Genomic DNA, 17,720 nt, shown 5'->3' with positions numbered 1-17,720 from the left:
CAGCTGATGCAGTCCTTACTGGGAAGTTTGAACTTTGCCTGGCGGGTCATTCCCATGGGTAGAGTGCTCTTTCATTGGCTTTCGCGGCGTTGTCTGGAGTCAGGAATAATCATATTCAAGTTACTCATAGAATACGAGAGGACTGGGTCGTCTGGGATCAGTTTTTGGCGGAGTTAAATGGTACTTCACTTTGGCAGTCTAATGCTTGATCGAGTCATGATTTGGAGCTGTATACTAATGCAGCGGGGTTCCTTCAGTTTTGGGATTTGTCAGGGTTCCTGGGGTGTGGCGTTGTGGCCTGAAGATTGGAAGCTGGCTGGTACCACAAAAAACATTACCTTCTTGAAACTGTTTCCGATAGTGGTGGCGCCGTATTTGTGGGGCCCTCGTTTATGTGATAAGTAAGTGGGGGGTTTTTTTGGTGTGATCACCTGGGTGTAGTGGAGGTTATCAACAAGAGATCTGCAAAGTGTCTGATGGTCTCTGATCTTTTGCGGGAGTTTGTGCTACGTTACATGATGCTAAACTTGACTGCTTGGTCTTGTCATGTGCTGGTTGCGACTACATTTTTAGCTGATTCTCTTTCTCGTTGCAAGAGGACGCAGTTTCAGAAGCTTGCTCCAGAGGCAGATCAGTGTGGGACCGCAGTGCCTCCTTTCCTTTAGGAATTTGGTTCCCAGAGGCATAGAAGTTGCTGCGAGCATCCTTAGCCCCTCTACGTGGGCGGGATATGTGAAAGAAGCTGACAAGGTGGTGACTTTTCTTGCTTCTGTGGGCTGGCGGTGGGGTCCGATCTTTGATATTTTACTGCAGCAATTTATTGAGAAAGCTAAGGCTGAGGGTGTTTTGAAGGCTGCCATATCTAAGCAACTCCTAGGGCCGCATCTTTGGGGGGTCTCAGGATAGTTTTCTACCTGCGCCTCTGGCGGGTTTGCCCAAGCCGGTTTTGAGTTCAGCGGTATGCTGAATGGTTTGCTGACTTGACCAAACGGTCATGTCTGGAATTGTGGGGTTGGGACAATTGGGTGCGGTTATTCCATGCACGGCTCCTTGCCGAGCTGAGGCGGGGATCGTGGGAGCTGTGGTATCGAAATGCCAGTAGTCTGCAGGCCGGGTGGCCTGGAGGTGTTCATTTTGCTGAGTGGTGGCGGATGGGTTAGTCATTTTTGGTGTACTACCAGCTAAGGCTTCTGGTTATGTACTGTAATAAAGCAGCAGACTGTTTTGATTCCACTCAGGAGTTAGTGTGTTTTATTGTGTGTTCGGTGACTCTGTTACCCATATTATAAGAAATGGTGAATTTGCTTTGTTTATTTTCAACTGTTCCCTAGAGCATGGCTTTGTCCCGAATTTTCTGAAACAAGCTATAGTTAAACCACTACTCAAAAAATCCAACCTTGACCCCACCACCCTTTCTAATTACAGACCGGTGTCCAACCTACCCCTCCTAGCTAAAGCTCTTGAGAAGCTGGTGAACTCACGCCTGTCCGATCACCTTGAACAGAACAACATCCTCCCTCCTACCCAATATGGTTTCAGGAAGCATTTAAGTACTGAAACATTGCTCCTCTCCCTGCACGATACCCTTATCAAAGGAACCGACTCCGGATCCCCCTACCTTATTGCATTACTTGACATCTCGGCTGCGTTTGACACAGTCAATCACGATGTCCTACTCAACATACTCAGAAATATTGGGATCACTGGCAAGGCCATTGATTGGATGCAATCTTATCTCCAAAATCGCACTTTCACTGTCACAATGGACAACAATGAATCTGATCCCATCAGTCTTCCCCAAGGTGTACCCCAAGGTTCCTCACTCTCATCCACGCTATTTAATATATACATGCTTCCCCTTACCACGCTTCTCACTAACCTGCACATCAAGCATTTTATTTATGCTGACGATGTGCAAATCATCTTCCCTTTCTCTGACACCATCCAAACTGCTTTACACAGCTGGGAATCCTGTCTTTCCTCTATCAACCAACTCCTAAAGGACATGCACCTAGCTCTTAATTCCAACAACACTGAGCTATTAATCATATCTAATAGGCAACCGATCCCAGACATCCCTCCTGCTTACTCAGCTACCAACTTCCCATCGCACACTCGCAACTTAGGAGTTATTATTGATAATCACCTCTCATTTAAACCATTCATCAAATCCATCATAAAAGACTGCTATTTTAAACTCCAAACAATAAAGAAACTCAGACCCCTACTACACTTCAATGATTTCCGTACAGTCCTCCAAGCTATTATTTTATCGAAGATTGACTATTTTAATGCGCTCTTACTTGGCATTCCTGCAACACACACTAAGCCACTTCAACTCCTACAAAATGCCGCCGCTCGGATATTGTCAAACACAAAGAAAAGAGATCACATCACCCCCACACTTATTGAACTACACTGGCTCCCTATACAGTCACGAATTCTTTATAAAACACTCTCGATCATACATAAGAGTCTAGTAAATTCCAACCTCAACTGGCTTAACCCCCCCCCTCTTACCTCGTACCTCCAAGAGACCTACACGCCCAGCTCTCCAAGGAACACTCCGTGCCCAATCTATTAAATCTTTTAAACTCTCCGCCACAATTAACAGAGCCTTTTCTCTTGCCGGCCCCACCATATGGAACTCACTGCCCCATGATATCCGCATAGAGACCTATACCCCCACTTTCAAAAAGAAACTTAAAACATGGCTCTTTCAGCAAGCCTACTCCATCTCACCCCCTATTACATAAAACCCCCCTATGAATGTTATACTGATATCTTGGTATGAACGCCTTTATGTCTGATGATTTTGTACTTTGCACTTTCATGTATATAGTTATAGTTATATTCCATAGTATCTACCCATTGATGCCTGTTATATGTAAGGGCTCCTCCCAAACATTTATTTATATGTTGCCTAGTTCATCATATTATATTATGTTATATGTACGGGCACTGCCCAATGGTTTTTTGTTCACTGTGAACCGATACGATGTGCGAACGGATATCGGTATAAAAGAAATGTTAAATAAATAAATAAATAAATAAATTTGATAATCTGCCTTTTTCCAAGAAAGGCCACAAGGCAGATTACAGCTGAATTAGAGTAGACTGACAGGTACATTAGCAATAACATTTGCTGTAGGGTCATGTGCAGTCAAAGACAGAAAACAGAGAGCAGGGCTAAATGGTAAATGGAAAAAGGTGAATAGTGGAGTGCCCCAGGGATCTGTTCTGGGACCAGTGGAAATAGGAATAACAAGAGGTGATCACATTTGCCAAGGACACAAAATTGTTAAATCACAAGAGGATTGTGAGAACTTGCAAGAGGACCTTACAAAGCTAGGAGACTGGGCATGCAAATGAAGTTTAATATGGACAAGTGCAAAGTGATACACTTAGGGAAGAATAATCCAAATTATAGCTACATAATGCAAGGTCACCTTTCAGTAAAAGGATCTAGGCATCATCATTGATAATGTGTTGAAATCTGCTCAGTGTGCAACGGCAGCCAAGAAAGCTAGGAATTATCAGGAAAGGAATGGAGAATAAAGCAGAGAATATCATAATGCCTCTGTATCGCTCTATGGTGCGACCTCATTTTGAGTACCGTGTGCCGTACTGGTCACCACATCTCAAAAAAGATATAACATAATTAGAAAAGGTACACAGAAGGGCAATCAAAATGAGAGAGGGGATGGAACAATCCCCCTGTGAGGAAAGGCTAAAGAGGTTAGGACTCTTCAGCTTGGAAAAGAAATGGCCGAGGGGAGATGTGATAGAGGTTTATAAAATAATGAGTAGAATAGAATGAATAAATGTTAACTGGTTGTTTACACCTTCAAAAGTATGAAGACTAGGAGACACACAATAAAGTTACTAGGTGATACATTTAAAACTAATAAGAAAAAATATTTTTTTACTCAACGCATAATTAAGCTCTGGAATTCACTGCCAAAGGATGTGGGGAAAGCTATTAGTGTAGTTGCATTTAAGAAAGGTTTGGACAAGTTCCTGGGGGAAAACTCCAAAAACCATTATTAAGGTGGAGTTGCAGAAATGAACTTCTTATCTTTGAGATAAGCAGCATGGAATCTATTTACCTTTTGGGATCCTGCCAGGTACTTGTGACCTGGCTTGGACACTGTTGGAAAGAGGATATTGGGCTTGATGGATCTTTGGTCTGACCCAGTATGGCAAGTCTTATGTTCTTATAATAGAATCTATGTCTAGACATAGTGAAAGTTGATTCTTTACTCATGAGCAACCAGGACTTCCTCTAGCCTGAACAGCCATGCCTTTACCTATTTCCAGAAAATTAGGTAGGACGGTTGAAGACAAAGGGGTAGTGGTACCTCATTCCAGATGTTATCTTTATTTAAAATTTGGATACTGCCATATACTGAGGCCCAAGCCAATTCACAACACAGCGACATACAAAATAAAACATACAACAAAAGAATGCAGCAAATAAAACAATCAAAAGAGCATAATAAAATCAGCAAGGTGTAATCTCGCTACAATAAACTGCCATCTAATATGTCAATTGAAAGCATGCTCAAATATATATGACTTAAGCATTCCTTTAAAAGGTCTTAGTGTAGTCTGTAAGATGAAATGTCATGGGAAGAAGTTCCAAAGTTCTGGGACAGCAATTGAAAACGCTCGCTCTTGCGCCTCAGATAGCTGAGCCTGAGGGAACTGATGGCACATCCAACAACCTTCTCTCACAGAATCGCAGAGCTCAGCAAGGGTTATAAACCCGCAAAAGCGCACTGACCCAAGGAAAGAAATCTAGAGCAAGAAAATTATCGACTGATGTGGTCTCACATTGTATGGCCTGAAATCAACCTTGCAGTTGTGTTTTGGGTGCATAGCAGCTGAAAGCATGCAGTCTGGTGAAGGGCAGTTTTACACAGGTCGGGGGTGGGGGAGGAGAGAAGATGCACAATTTCATATTCCTTAGCCCTCTAGTAACCTTTGTGCATTTTGAAGTTCTCGAGCATTGCAAAGCATACGGAGGTTTTTACCCACTCGCGTAGTCATATGTGAGTAGGGATATGATTTACTTCCTAGTTAGACCTCAGATCAGGTTCAGGACACACGACTCTTTGCTTGCGAGGCACAAGACCGCAGACTCTCTGAGACAAATGCATTTCATTTAGGTCTTAGGAAAGAAGTCTGCCAAACATGCATTCTCCACTTTGCTAAGTCACAGGGTGCTTTTATTTTGCAGTCATCAAGATGGGATTCAAAGATACACCGCAAGGCAGCATATTTCTCTAAAAGACAGGACACTATCACAAAGTCAAGCACTTCTCCACCAGCACTGGGACCTGGACACAACATGGGCCACGTGAAGTTTTCAAGCAATCCAACTACCAAAAATGTCAAAATTAACTGCAGATTTTATAACAAAATATTTTATTTATTTTATATTCCACTTTATTGGCACTTCAAAGTGGATTACATTCAGGTACTGTAGGTATTTCTCTGTCCCCAGAAGGCTTACAAGTTTGTACCTAAGGCAATGGAGGGTAAAGTGACTTGCACAAGGTCACAAGGAGTGACAGCAGGACTCAAACCCTGGTCTCCTGGTTCAGAGCCCACTGCTCTAACCACTAGGCTACTCCTCCCACTTGTAAGATGTGCTGGGGCACCATTTGGATGACAACTTCCATTTCAACCTTAGTTATCAACAAAATGTCTGATTTGGGCCAGCCCACTGGTCTCAGTGGCAGTGGGTTGGATTCCTGAACTAGGGCTCTGCTCCTCAGCCTGAGGACGCTTCAATGGCAGTGCTCACAGCCCTTGGGGGGAGGGGGGGGGGGAAGGCATGTCAGCCATTACACATCCAACATACCTAGGGGCCATACACAGGATGCACATGTAACAAGTTTTGGAAAGAGCCATGTTCTGGGGTCCCTGGTCAAAGACTGTTGCTGTGATTGCTGTGCTAGATGGAGATGTTACAGAATGGGGGGGGGGGGGGGGGGGGGGAAATCCTGGCAGTTGCAAATGAAGGCTCAAGGCTAAGTACAGGCTGATTCCAATTGAGCTTAAAATGCATAGGAACCAAAAAATTATTGGGTCAGATAAATCACAACCTGATTCATATAAGCCTAGGTATGACAGTCTTCCATATGGAGCAATAATATACTGATAAGAAAAGCCTCAGCATAGGTCTTCATGAATCGCCTCAGATAATGTCTTTCACAGCAATTTCAGCTTCAGAAGCTGACTGCGGCTGTGCCAGATATAACTTGCGAATAGGGACCTTCGTTTTCAGTTTTTATGTTATTTTTCCAGGAATTTATCAGTTATTTTTTCCCCATTTTTATTCATTATAATAAATGCTGAAAAATTCCTGGGGAAAAAAACCAAAAACTGAAACCGAAGGCCCCTACTTGTGAAGGATACAAACAAGTTCCCCTGGCCTCTCCATCAGCCCCAGTCCCTTGGGACATCAGGTTTTGCAACTAAACCTAACCCCTCAGGGTTAAGGTGAGGGCGACAGTCAATCCCTGCATTCAAAGAACTAAGGGGCAGGCCTGATGATTCAGCTCCAAGCCCAAAAGAGCAGAAGGAAGATGCTGGGCTGAAAAGAAAGCAGCCAAAATCTTAAGAACTCAAAGTCTGTACAAAGCAATTGCAAATTGCTAAAAACAGCACTAATTGTACCAAGTCTGAAAACCCCATTTCCCTGAAAAGTTGCAGCCACTGAAATTCAGTATAAAACTGTACAATAGGTGGCCACATATTAGGATAAAAGATCACAAAAGTTGATCCTTGATACCACAGTTTAGGTGTAAAAACTGGGGAGGACAGAGACATTTTATGCTGGACTGGAGTGCAGGACGAGGGGCCTAGGATACTGTCTAATATTAGGAATATATTTTTGTTCAGAATAGCACAATAATCAAATGTGGGCATGTTTGTTATTTTATTTGGGATAGTATAGAAAATTATTCTGCATGTACAGACTATTGTGTAGACTGTTTTCCTCCCAATAAATAATTTTTGAAACAAAAATAAATGCTAGATAAAATAAAATGTTAATTTTTTTCTATAAGAAACTATTTTTTTTTAAACTTCAGAAAGCCAATGAAAATACAAAAGAATTTAAGCCAATGCAGTCTTCAGAATTAATTGGATTTTTGCCATTTTCATAAACCTGTTATCAAATCGGGTTTTCCAGTACAAAGACTGCATCCAACTCTGCAGTCAGGCAGAATATAGATAATCAAGGCACATCATCAAAACTGAATACGCTAATATTTGATAATGATTATGCCCCCTCGGCCCCTGCTTAATTTGTAAATGGCATGCAATTATGTTCTCCATAGCTCCCATGAACTTAAAAAAGATTAATTCCTTAAAATTGTCAAGCAAAATATGTTTCTCTCTCTGTGAAAAGCCTTCAGAATACTCTGGGCTATTTTTACACTTGAAGGTTTACTTGCATCATCATATTTGTACCTTGCCCCCCCGACTAGGGAAATAGATGACAACATTCCCCCTAGGCATAGAGCTCTCCCATAATCATGCCAGGGGAATTTGACACCCTACTCCCATTTCTAGATCTTATTTGCAAACTAGAGAGGTCTATGAGATGTCTTTGTTGCATTAAGGTAGCACCACTGAAATCTTCGCTGTTTTACCAAGTGATCTCAAAAAGCATATTTGGCTGAGATGACAGGACAGTGTAAATTGAAGACTCAAGGATATCTTTCATTTGCGGACATAACAGTAAGTCAGGACTTCTCTTAGTACTCCAGTACCCAAATACTCCAAAGTGCTACAGACAATTACTCACTTGCTGATAAAAAAAAAAAGGTTTGGTTTTTTTTTTGTTTTAAGGGCACTACAAGCTAGTGGATTCCCACCAGCCTATGTCAGACCTTTACCTTATTACTTTCTCAGAAGCAGCAAGTATTCCGTTCACAGTGCTCTCAATGTTATCCACTGACGTAAACAAAAGAAACTCACAATGAGTAATTGATCCGATTTTAGTTCTTTGTTCCAGATTTCACAAGCCTTGTCTCTGGTCGCTTGTTGGAGGAAATGAGAACCACTATTCTGGTTTATTACTGATTCTTCTACGAGAAACAGTTTCTGGGTTTTCACAGTGAAATGGATCTGACCTAGTTCTAGCATAATATTCAGAAGTGTCATGCAAAACCTGCAGGTGCAGTGAAAGCATGAACTCCCATAAGCCAGTTCCTAACTAGGACAAAAGAAGCTACATAAAGTAGCTACTTACGTCGTCATTTTTGGGTCATTGCATTTAAAAGATTACGAAGTAACGTCATAAAGGTGAGCCATTTACCTTTGTGAACAGTAATTTCTCCACGTTAAAAGCACTGCTCCAAAGGGCTGAATGCAGAATAGAAGGCAGAGGAAGGGGCGCTGACTCGCTCCCAGGTTCCCTCCGACACAGGTAGAGCGCACCTGCCAACAACAAGCCTACCTGCAGCAAGTCCCGCCCACGGCCTCGGTCCCAATTGGCTGCAACCCACGTTACTCGTTTCTAGCAAGACCTGACCGGCTCTAACAGCTTCTTACTGCATTCACGCCCAACTCCAACGTAACCCCACATACAAGAAGCCCCTTAAAGCTCTGCAAGAGGCTAACAGGAGCTGCTTTTCCCCAACCCTGAAATTCAGAACCGGCGCAAAAAACGTAAAGAAACAGAAAGGGGAAAGCAGCCCTGACGGTGCAGGACGGACTCACCCTTCTGCAGGCTGCACCGCGAAGGCCAGGGCCGGGAAGAACGGGTTACGCAGCGCTTCCTGCCAGCTCCCAGACTGCCCTCCTCCCGCACACATCTCCGGGACACCGGCGCTCGGAGCCCCCTCCCAGAGGAGTCTTTGCTCTTGAATTCCGCTGGGGGGAGGTGGTGGGGGATATGCTGGGGGCCTCAGGCTCCGGCGGCGCCGGCTTCTGGGAGCGTCACGTGACCGGCAGGAGCCAGGTCAGGTGACCGGCGTCAGCGCGAGCGGGGTGAGGGTTAACCGGGGCGGGGAGGCTTGGTTTCTTATTTATGTATTTTAAAGCCGAGCCTTTGTGCTTTCAGGAGGCAATGTCAGCCGGGGAAGCCAGGTCCAAGGAGGACCCAGGCAGGGGGTGACCCTCCAGACTCTGCCGGCCCGACGTTTAATGTTGTAATGAGAGGGAGAGCCGTACAAGAGGGAGGCCGTGACAGTAGCAACTTCCCTTTCGGCTCCAGCAGTAGTGAGCTCATCACGTATAGGATAAGTGACCGCAAGCTAGAACTAGAATTATGTAGACAGAAATTGAACTGAGCCCCAGCAATACTCGTTTCCCAAAACAGAGAGAAAATCAAAGAAGACCTACAAAAGGAGCAGGAAATATAATCCTGGGGGAAGACATATGAGAGAACAGCTAGAGTAGGAAAAATGTGGTATTCTGGCTCTAGGCTAGAAACGTAATCTGATCAGCAACAAAACAGAGCAGCACTGGACCCTGGCACTTGTCTTTGTTATTGTAATTTCTTTTTACTGTTATGAGGCATGGTTTTTATGAAATTGCAGTACATTAAGTAACATAATTGGTTTCTATTTTTCTTTAACCATTTTTATGTAGGAAGAGTAGCAACACACAAAAACTGTCATGTTATTTGAATTAGGAAGGGGAAGGGTTTCGTACATGTCCTGGCTGCACCCAGCAGTAGTGGGGCAGGGTTGATTTTAAGCAACACGGGGTAAGGAGGAGCACCTGTTGGAAGCAGGTGTAGTCTGTCTTATGTGGGTATATGTTGAAGAGTGGAGGGAGTTTGTGTTGTGTGGTATTTCAGACTGACACCATTTAGAAATGGCATCATCAGAGCTAATATCCTATAAAGCAGGCACAACTACTATTCCCTGTACGTACCCAGATCAGTCCAGACTCCTGGGTTATGCCCCCCTCTAGCAGGATGGAGACACAAGTTTACTAATAAACTCCGCCTTATCTAGGAGGGTGCCACCTACACCCTGGCAGTATTCTTCTGTCTCCAGCAGGTGCAAACCTACAGTCTGTGTTAAGGCCTATTAGGATTTTTGGTCAGTTTAAAAAAAAAAAAATAGTAGAAGAGAGGAAAAGCTTTCTGAGACAACGGCAGTGCGTGCCTGTAGGTTACTGTCTCTCGCCTCCCAGAGAGTTGTGAGGTCCTGAGGGGACCATCCTGCCTGGTTTTAGAGGCAGCTGAGGCGTTGGGTTGAGGACCCACTTTCCAGCTTGTGCAGCCACTGGGGGTGATAACTGGGAGCCCGGCTCACTGCCCCCAGTTGTTTCAGGACCCGGAGGCTCCGGCCAGATACTTAAAAGAGAATATATATATATTTTTTTAAGTTCTTGGGTGCAGTTTGACTCTCCCTGGCCTCCTGTCCGTGGTGGGGGTGTTTTCGGGGGGGTGGCGGGGTTTTTTTGCTGCCACGCAAGGCAGTGGGTCGGGCCTGCAGCGTCATGCGGGCTCACCTGTCCAGAGATAATCTCTGTTCCTCTTGCGTGTCAGGGGGAGAGGGAGCCTCAGCGACCCTAAAAGGGTCATTCTTTGGGTACAAACGGTCACGGGGGCTTTTGGGGATCTGCCTCCTGCGTTGGCTGCAAAGTTCCCACTGAGTGGAGGAACGGGTGCCATTTTAGGTCCCCTGGGATCCCCGGCTTCTGCTGCGGGCACCATTTTGGATTCAGTCGGGGCTCCGACCGCAGCAGTGCGGGCAGATCGTGGAAGGGAGATTCTCCCACTGAGCTTGTCTCTACAGCGGAGAATTTCTGAGGGGAATATTCCCACGGGTGTTGGAAGGCAGGACAGAGGGGGCGTCTCCTGTCTGGGGATGTAGATGAGTCCTCCCTTCTCTTCAGATTTTATTCTCCTTCTGCATAAGGCATTTAAGGGAAGGAAAAAAGGCAAGAAGAGGCCCCTTCTTCTGGACTCACCGCACGGGACTCCGAAGAGGGCATGGGCCGCCCTGGACATGGGTTCCACGTCCAGGACAAGGCCCTCTTCCTTGAGGCCCACCTTAGGAGATATGGAGTCGGAGGACCAAGCCGACTCTGAGCTTCCTTCCCAGCCCCCGCGGGGGAGGGAGGGGGACCAGTTACAGGACGGTCTACGAGGTGCGCGTGGTCTGCCTCTTTCACAGAGATGAATTGGGTCTTCTTAGTCCGGCTATTTTACAGGAGCTCAGCATGCCACTTCCACAAGAGGAGTCTCGTCTCTGAGCAACTGACCCTGTGGTGTTGGGCCTTCAGTGGCCTCCCTCTTCCTTTCAGTTCCATTTTTCCTCTACGGACTTGCTTTTTAAGGAGTGGGACACTCTGAACTTGGGTCTTAAAGTGGCAAAGGCAATGGATAAGCTCTAGCCGCTCCCTGAAGAGGCATTGGAGCTGTTATGTGTTCCTAAGATGGAATCAGCAGTGGCGGCGGTCACGAAGAAAACTACCATTCCGGTCACTGGAGGGATGGCCCTTAAGGATCTGCAAGACCGTAAACTTGAGGTTCAACTTGAGAAGATTTTTGAAGTCTCTGCTCTGGGGATACGGGCAGCGATATATAGTAACTTTTCCTCAAGGGCAGGACTCCGGTGGGTACAGCAGCTTCTGACTAATGCAGGTGTCAGGAAACTTTTTGGCTGAAAGAGCCATGAACGCCACATATTTAAAAATGTAATTCTGTGAGAGCCATACTAACTACAACACCCCCCCACCCCAAGACCTCCAAAATTAATTTACTACAACCCTCCTGCTGCCCCAAGTCCTGCCAAAAGTCCCTGGTGGTCCAGCAGCCATCTCATGGACTTGGGCTGTTGGCTGCCAGTAGTCAAAATGGCGCCGACGGCCCTTTGCCCTCACTATGTCACTGGGGTCGACCGATGGCGGCGGTAGCCCCTGTGACATAGTAAGGGCAAGGGGCCATCGACGCCATTTTGATTACTGACAGCCGACGACCCTTTGCCCTTGCTATGTCACAGGGGCTACCGCCGCCATTGGTCGACCCCAGTGACATAGTGAGGGCAAAAGGCCGTCGGCCCCATTTTGACTACTGGCGGCCGACAGCCCAAGTCCAGGAGATCGCTCCCAGACCCCCGCTGGACCACCAGGGACTTTTGGCAGGTCTTGGGGGGGGGGGTTAGGAGGGTGGGGGTTGTAGTAAATTAATTTTGGAGGTCTTGGGGGGGGGGCAGGAGGGGAGGGGGGTTTTGTTAGAATTTTACTTTTTTTTTTTTATTTAAGATTTGTCTGCGAGCCAGATGCAGCCATCAAAAGAGCCACATCTGGCTCTTGAGCCATAGGTTCACGACCCCTGGACTAATGAGTCGCTTTCTCAAGAGGAAGCGCTCCAGGTGGGGCAACTCAAGTCGGTGATTGTGTACAGTGCGGATGCCTTTCATGATTTGCTCCGCACCTCGACCAGATCCATGCTGGCGGCGGTGTCCGCCCAGTGGCTTTTATGGTTGCGCTACTGGGCCACGAATGTGTAGTCCAAATCCCAACTCGGATCTTTACCATTCAAGGGCAAACTGCTCTTTGGTAAAGAGCTGGAGGACCTCCTTCAGTCATTGGGCAAGAATAAAGTGCATCATTTGCCAGAGGACAGGCCGAAGTCGAGGGGTTCTTTTAGTTCTCAATCTCGTTTTTGGGCAGGTCAGAGGAAGAGGACCTCTCGAGGATCGGGGTCAACTTTTCGTCACAATGCCAGCAGACGTACACCCAGTCCTTTCGTGGCCGGTGTTTCGGTAGACCTGGTTCCAGCCAGGGTTCAGCGGGGGGAAAACCTTCCGAATGATAGGCGGCCGGCCCATCCCTCAGTTCCCGCTGTGGGGGGGCAAATTAACTCTGTTTTACGAAGAGTGGGCCAAGATCACTTTGGACCAGTGGGTGCTCTCAGTGATAAGACACAGTTACGCATTAGATTTTGTACGTACCCCACACCAGCGGTTTCTGGTTTCTCCCTGCGGTCATGCCACAAAACACCAGGCAGTAAGGGAGACGCTGCAGCGTCTTCTTGCCTTAGGCGCCATTGTCCAGCTGCCACCACCGGAACTTCAGAGAGGCAGGTATTCCATATACTTCGTAGTGCCCAAGAAGGAGTGCACCTTTCGTCCTATCCTCGACCTCAAGCAAGTCAATAGATGCCTACGCATCCCTCATTTTCAAATGGAAACGTTAAGGTCGGTTATCGGTGCAGTTTGGCAGGGGGAATTTATGGCATCCGTAGATCTCACGGAGGCGTATCTGCACATATGAATCCGGGCCAACTATCAAAAGTTTCTGCGGTTTTCCATCCTAAGGGATTATTACCAATTCCAGGCATTGCCGTTCGGCCTCGCCACGGCCCCCAGAACTTTCACCAATATCATGGTGGTGCTGGCTGCCCAGCTCCGCAGGGAGAGATTCTTGGTCCATCCGTATCTGGATGATTGGCTAATCCGGGCGAAGTCGGAATCCCTTTGTCAGGAAATGATAGGGTACTTCATTTGTTGAGGTCTCCCGGTTGGGTAGTCAATCTGGACAAGAGCTGTCTCATTCCCTCCCACTCTCTGGAGTTTTTGGGAGCCTTGTTCAATACCTGCTGGGGGACTGTAGCTCTCACGGAAGATCAGCTGGTCAAACTTCAAGGTCAAGTACAAAGTTTGTTGTCCGAGCCTGTCCCGACGGTATGGGATTACTTGCAAGTCTTAGGGTCTCTGACTTTGACTCTAGAATTAGTACTGTGGGCCTTCGCACATATGCAGCCCTTGCAGTCGGCATTACGAACCCGCTGGGACCAGTTATCAGAACAATTTCATCTCCTGTTGCCTTTGACGGGGACCGCGTGGTCCAGCCTGGGTTTGTGGCTACTTCCAACCAACTTACGGTGTGGGGTTCCGTTGGTAATTCTGGATTGGACGATAGTCACGACGGACGCCAGCCTGTACGGTTGGGGAGCAGTTTGTCAGAGGAAATTAGTGCAGGGGCAGTGGTCCCGGGAGGAGGCACAGTGGTCCATAAATCGTTTGGAGACCAGGGCAGTGAGATTGGCGCTGCAAGCCTTTCTCCTGATTCTTCGCGGCAAGTCGCTCAGAGTCCTCTCTGACCATGCAACCACGGTGGTATGCATCAACCGTCAGGGGGGTACAAGGAGTTGATCGGTGGAGTTGGAGGCTTGTCTGCTGATCGCTTGGGCAGAGCAGCATTTATCGAGCATCGCGGCCTCTCACATTGCCGGGGTAGACAACGTTCACGCGGACTTCCTCAGTTGTCATGGTCTGGATCTCTGAGAGTGGGAACTCGAGGACGAAGCGTTTCAGCTCATCTGTGCTCAGTGGGGCTCTCCAGCCATGGATCCGATGGCAACATTCTAGAATGCCAAGGTTCCACGATTTTTTGCTTGGCGCAGAGACACAGGGGCAGAGGATGTGGATGCCCTGGTTCTCCCCTAGCCGACAGACATTCTGCTTTATGTGTTTCCTCCTTGGCCTCTTATAGGCCAGACGCTTTGCCGCATAGAATTACACCCAGCAGAAGTGATTCTGGTAGCTCCCGAGTGGCTGCGACGTCCTTGGTTTGCGGATCTAGTCAATCTGGCTGTGGACGGTCCCTTGCAGTTTTCAGACAGGCCAAATTTACTTCATCAGGGACCCATCTGTTTCGATCAGGTAGATTGCTTTTGTCTAGCAGCATGGCTTTTGAGAGGAAGAGACTGAAGTCCAGAGGCTACTCGGATGCGGTGGTGACCACGTTGTTACGTTCCCAGGAGGAGTCCACATCCTTATGTCCGGGTCTGGAAAGTTTTTGAGGCGTGGTGTCTCGACAGGAGTATTATACCTCTCCGGGCGACTGTACCAGACATTTTGACTTTTCTTCAAGCTGGTTTAGCTAAGGGATTATCATGTAGTTCCTTGCGCGTACAAGTGGCGGCGCTAGGTTCCTTGCAGGGTACCATCCACGGGTCGAGCTTGGCGGCACACCCCGACGTCTTGCGTTTTCTATGGGTGGGGCGAAGCACTTGCAACCGCCGGTGAGACAGCTGTATCCGTTTTGGAATCTGAATTTGGTGCTTAAAACCTTGTGTTTGGCACCTTTTGAACCCATTCGGAGAGCAACCTTGAAGGATCTCACGTTAAAAATTTTATTTTTGATGGCTATCACTTCTGCATGCCAGATATCGGAGCTTCAGGCCTTGTCCTGTAGGGAGCCCTTCTTGTAATACTATTACTTTTATATGGATTTGTGACTGTTTCATCTTTTCTTCCTTATGTTTTTGTTTATGATTTTATTTTGTAAATCATATTTGAATTCCAGTGGCATGTAATAGTAATAAGAAGGCAACAGCCAAAGTCAGAAGGATGCTTGGGTGCATAGACAGGCCAATGCAGTATCGGCTCCTGGAAAACGGGTGCTCATGATTGAGCACCCACTCTCCTAACCCGTGCCGTCACCGCTCCTGGGCAGGCAATGCATTTAAATGAGGGGGGGTGGGGGTCATGCTTAAAAGGAGGTGCTAAGGAAAAATTGTGCACCCCTATCACCTCCTTGCCATCAGGCACACAGGATTGCTGGCTGGGAAAATGGATGCTCAGTATGAGCTCAATACATTTTCCCCCGCCACCTGCTCAAGATACCAGCACAAGCTACACAGCCTGGACAGTCTACATTGTGCACCCAGAATTTCTTTTCCAAGACTTTTTTTTTTTTAACTTCAGTCTAGTTTCTGTGGTTCCTTGTACTTAGCACCACGATGATACTAAATGGAGGACTCACAGAAAGCAGGAATTTTTCTTTTTCCAGTGCACCCTTGAGTGCAGCGTACCCTTTATACCAGTCCCAGGTTGGCATAAAATTTGCCACATTGCAATGGCTGTATTGGCTACACGGGAAATTTTTTGAATGGCAGGGTAATAGCTAATAACCTCATCTACATGGAATGTACATGTGATGAGCGCTATTAGCTATGCACCTGATTGAACATGCTAATCCCCATATTGCATCAGGGGTTATGGATGCATGTCCAATCGCATGCTAAACCGTGCTTGGCCACAGCTCACAGTATTTCAATCGGCCTGAGAGAGAGAGGAAAAGGGAGATGATATACAACCGTCTTTAGTAAGAATTTATTTCAAATACTATATACACTTCGGAATACACCAAAGGATATACACCGAATGCAGTTACTAACATGGTCAATGGTCTTCATAATAAAGCATTAGAGAGACAGATTTAAAGATATAAACATGTATATCCTGGAAGAAAGGAGATATTTAAATACATCCAAGGAATAGATGAACAGAGAGTGGGGCCTCTTTCAATGAAAAGGAGGCTCTGGAATAAGGGATTATGGGAAGAGGGTGAAAGAGGATAATCAAAGCAACTATTTCTTTTCAGCAAGTTGGTGAATGCATGGAATAGTAGTCCAGCTGAAATTCAAGAGAGTATGGGCTAAGCACATTGGGACCGATGCACTACAGTGTGCTTAGCAGAGTGCACTGTTTACCTGCAGTTGGATGTGGGTTGTGTAGGCACCTCGAGTCTCCAATGCAGCAAAAAAAAAAAAAAAAGTGCATCTAACACATTTTTGCACTCAGAAATTAACACAATTTCTGAGCCCCCCAAAAGGTTGTACAGAAAAGCAGAGAATACTGCTTTTCTGTACATCCTCTGACTTAATATCATGACAATATTAAGTCAGAGGACCAAAAGATTTAAAAAAAAAAAAAAAATTGTTAGAGTGCTGGCGGTCAGGTTCGGGAAACGGACGCTCAATTAAACAGCAACCGTTTTCCAAACCCGTGGCTGTGGACTGATTAGGAAAAAGGATGCCGATAAATTCAGCATCCATTTTCTTAATCAACAGACGGCCGACTACTCCCGGGCACCTGCTGTGAAGGAGGCGCTAGGGGCACACAATTGACCCTAGCACTTCCTTAACAGTGCGACCCCTAATTTTAATATTGCATGGCACCCCCAGGTGAGGTGCCTGGGGGCGTATTAGGAAAGTGGGCACTGAACACTCAGTGCCCACTTTCACCACATTTTTTTTTTTTGCATGGGCCCCAAAGAATTGCTGAGGGAGAGCAAAGGACTATAAAGCTAAGTAGGAGCTGTGGATGGGTCGTTTGGTGTTTACCTGCTGTTCTACATTTCTGCAAAGGCTAAACTGGTCAGGGCTAGTCAGCTTGGAGAAAAGATGATTTAAAGGAGCTACGATGGAGATTTACAAAAATGTGTGGTATGGATTATCATTAGGTGAATAGTTATTTACAGTATCAAATAAGACTAGGACTACAGGCTACTATTTGAAGTTAACAGATTCAAAATAAATTTAAGTTATTTTTTTCAGGCAGTGCATAATTAAGCTATGAAATGCATTGGCAGGAAATGTGGTTAAGGCTAGTTCCATAAATAATTTTGATTAGCCAGATAAACTTTGCTTTCTTCACCTCTGAATTCTTGGGGAAAGCAACATGAATCAAACTTTTGTAGTGGGAGTTGTTGGGTACTTCCAAGTGATCTGGACTGGCCTTGCTCAGATGCTGGATAGAATGAACCATTATGACCTTGGATGGTATTTATGTTCTAGTAATAAAACAAAGATGAGAAACAACATACGGTGTTGTATACTACAAAGTATCAAAACTTTGTATCAATATTTTTACATAAAATGATCTTTTATGTAAAAATATTTTAAAGTGATATCATGCACTAGGCCAAGCAGAGCAACCGACTCAGTT

General features: G+C 46.1%; 1 protein-coding gene across 2 annotated transcripts in view; it reads right to left on the bottom strand.

Annotated features, from left to right (window-relative positions):
* ABCA3 (ATP binding cassette subfamily A member 3) overlaps positions 1-8,984 on the bottom strand; it is a 120,630-nt gene extending 111,646 nt beyond the window's left edge. The window contains exon 1 of one of the 2 annotated variants that reach the window (XM_029577524.1): positions 8,740-8,984. The gene's annotated coding sequence lies outside the window, so the exon portion shown is untranslated. Of the gene's footprint in view, positions 1-8,335; positions 8,458-8,739 lie in introns of those variants that run through there. The other variant, XM_029577525.1, reaches the window with a different exon arrangement.
* Between the last annotated feature and the right edge of the window lie 8,736 nt (positions 8,985-17,720).

The sequence above is a fragment of the Rhinatrema bivittatum genome, chromosome 14, assembly GCF_901001135.1.
Source record: "Rhinatrema bivittatum chromosome 14, aRhiBiv1.1, whole genome shotgun sequence".
Taxonomy (NCBI): domain Eukaryota; kingdom Metazoa; phylum Chordata; class Amphibia; order Gymnophiona; family Rhinatrematidae; genus Rhinatrema; species Rhinatrema bivittatum.
Note: the sequence above shows the minus strand (reverse complement) of the source record. Positions and strands in the feature narration are given on the sequence as shown.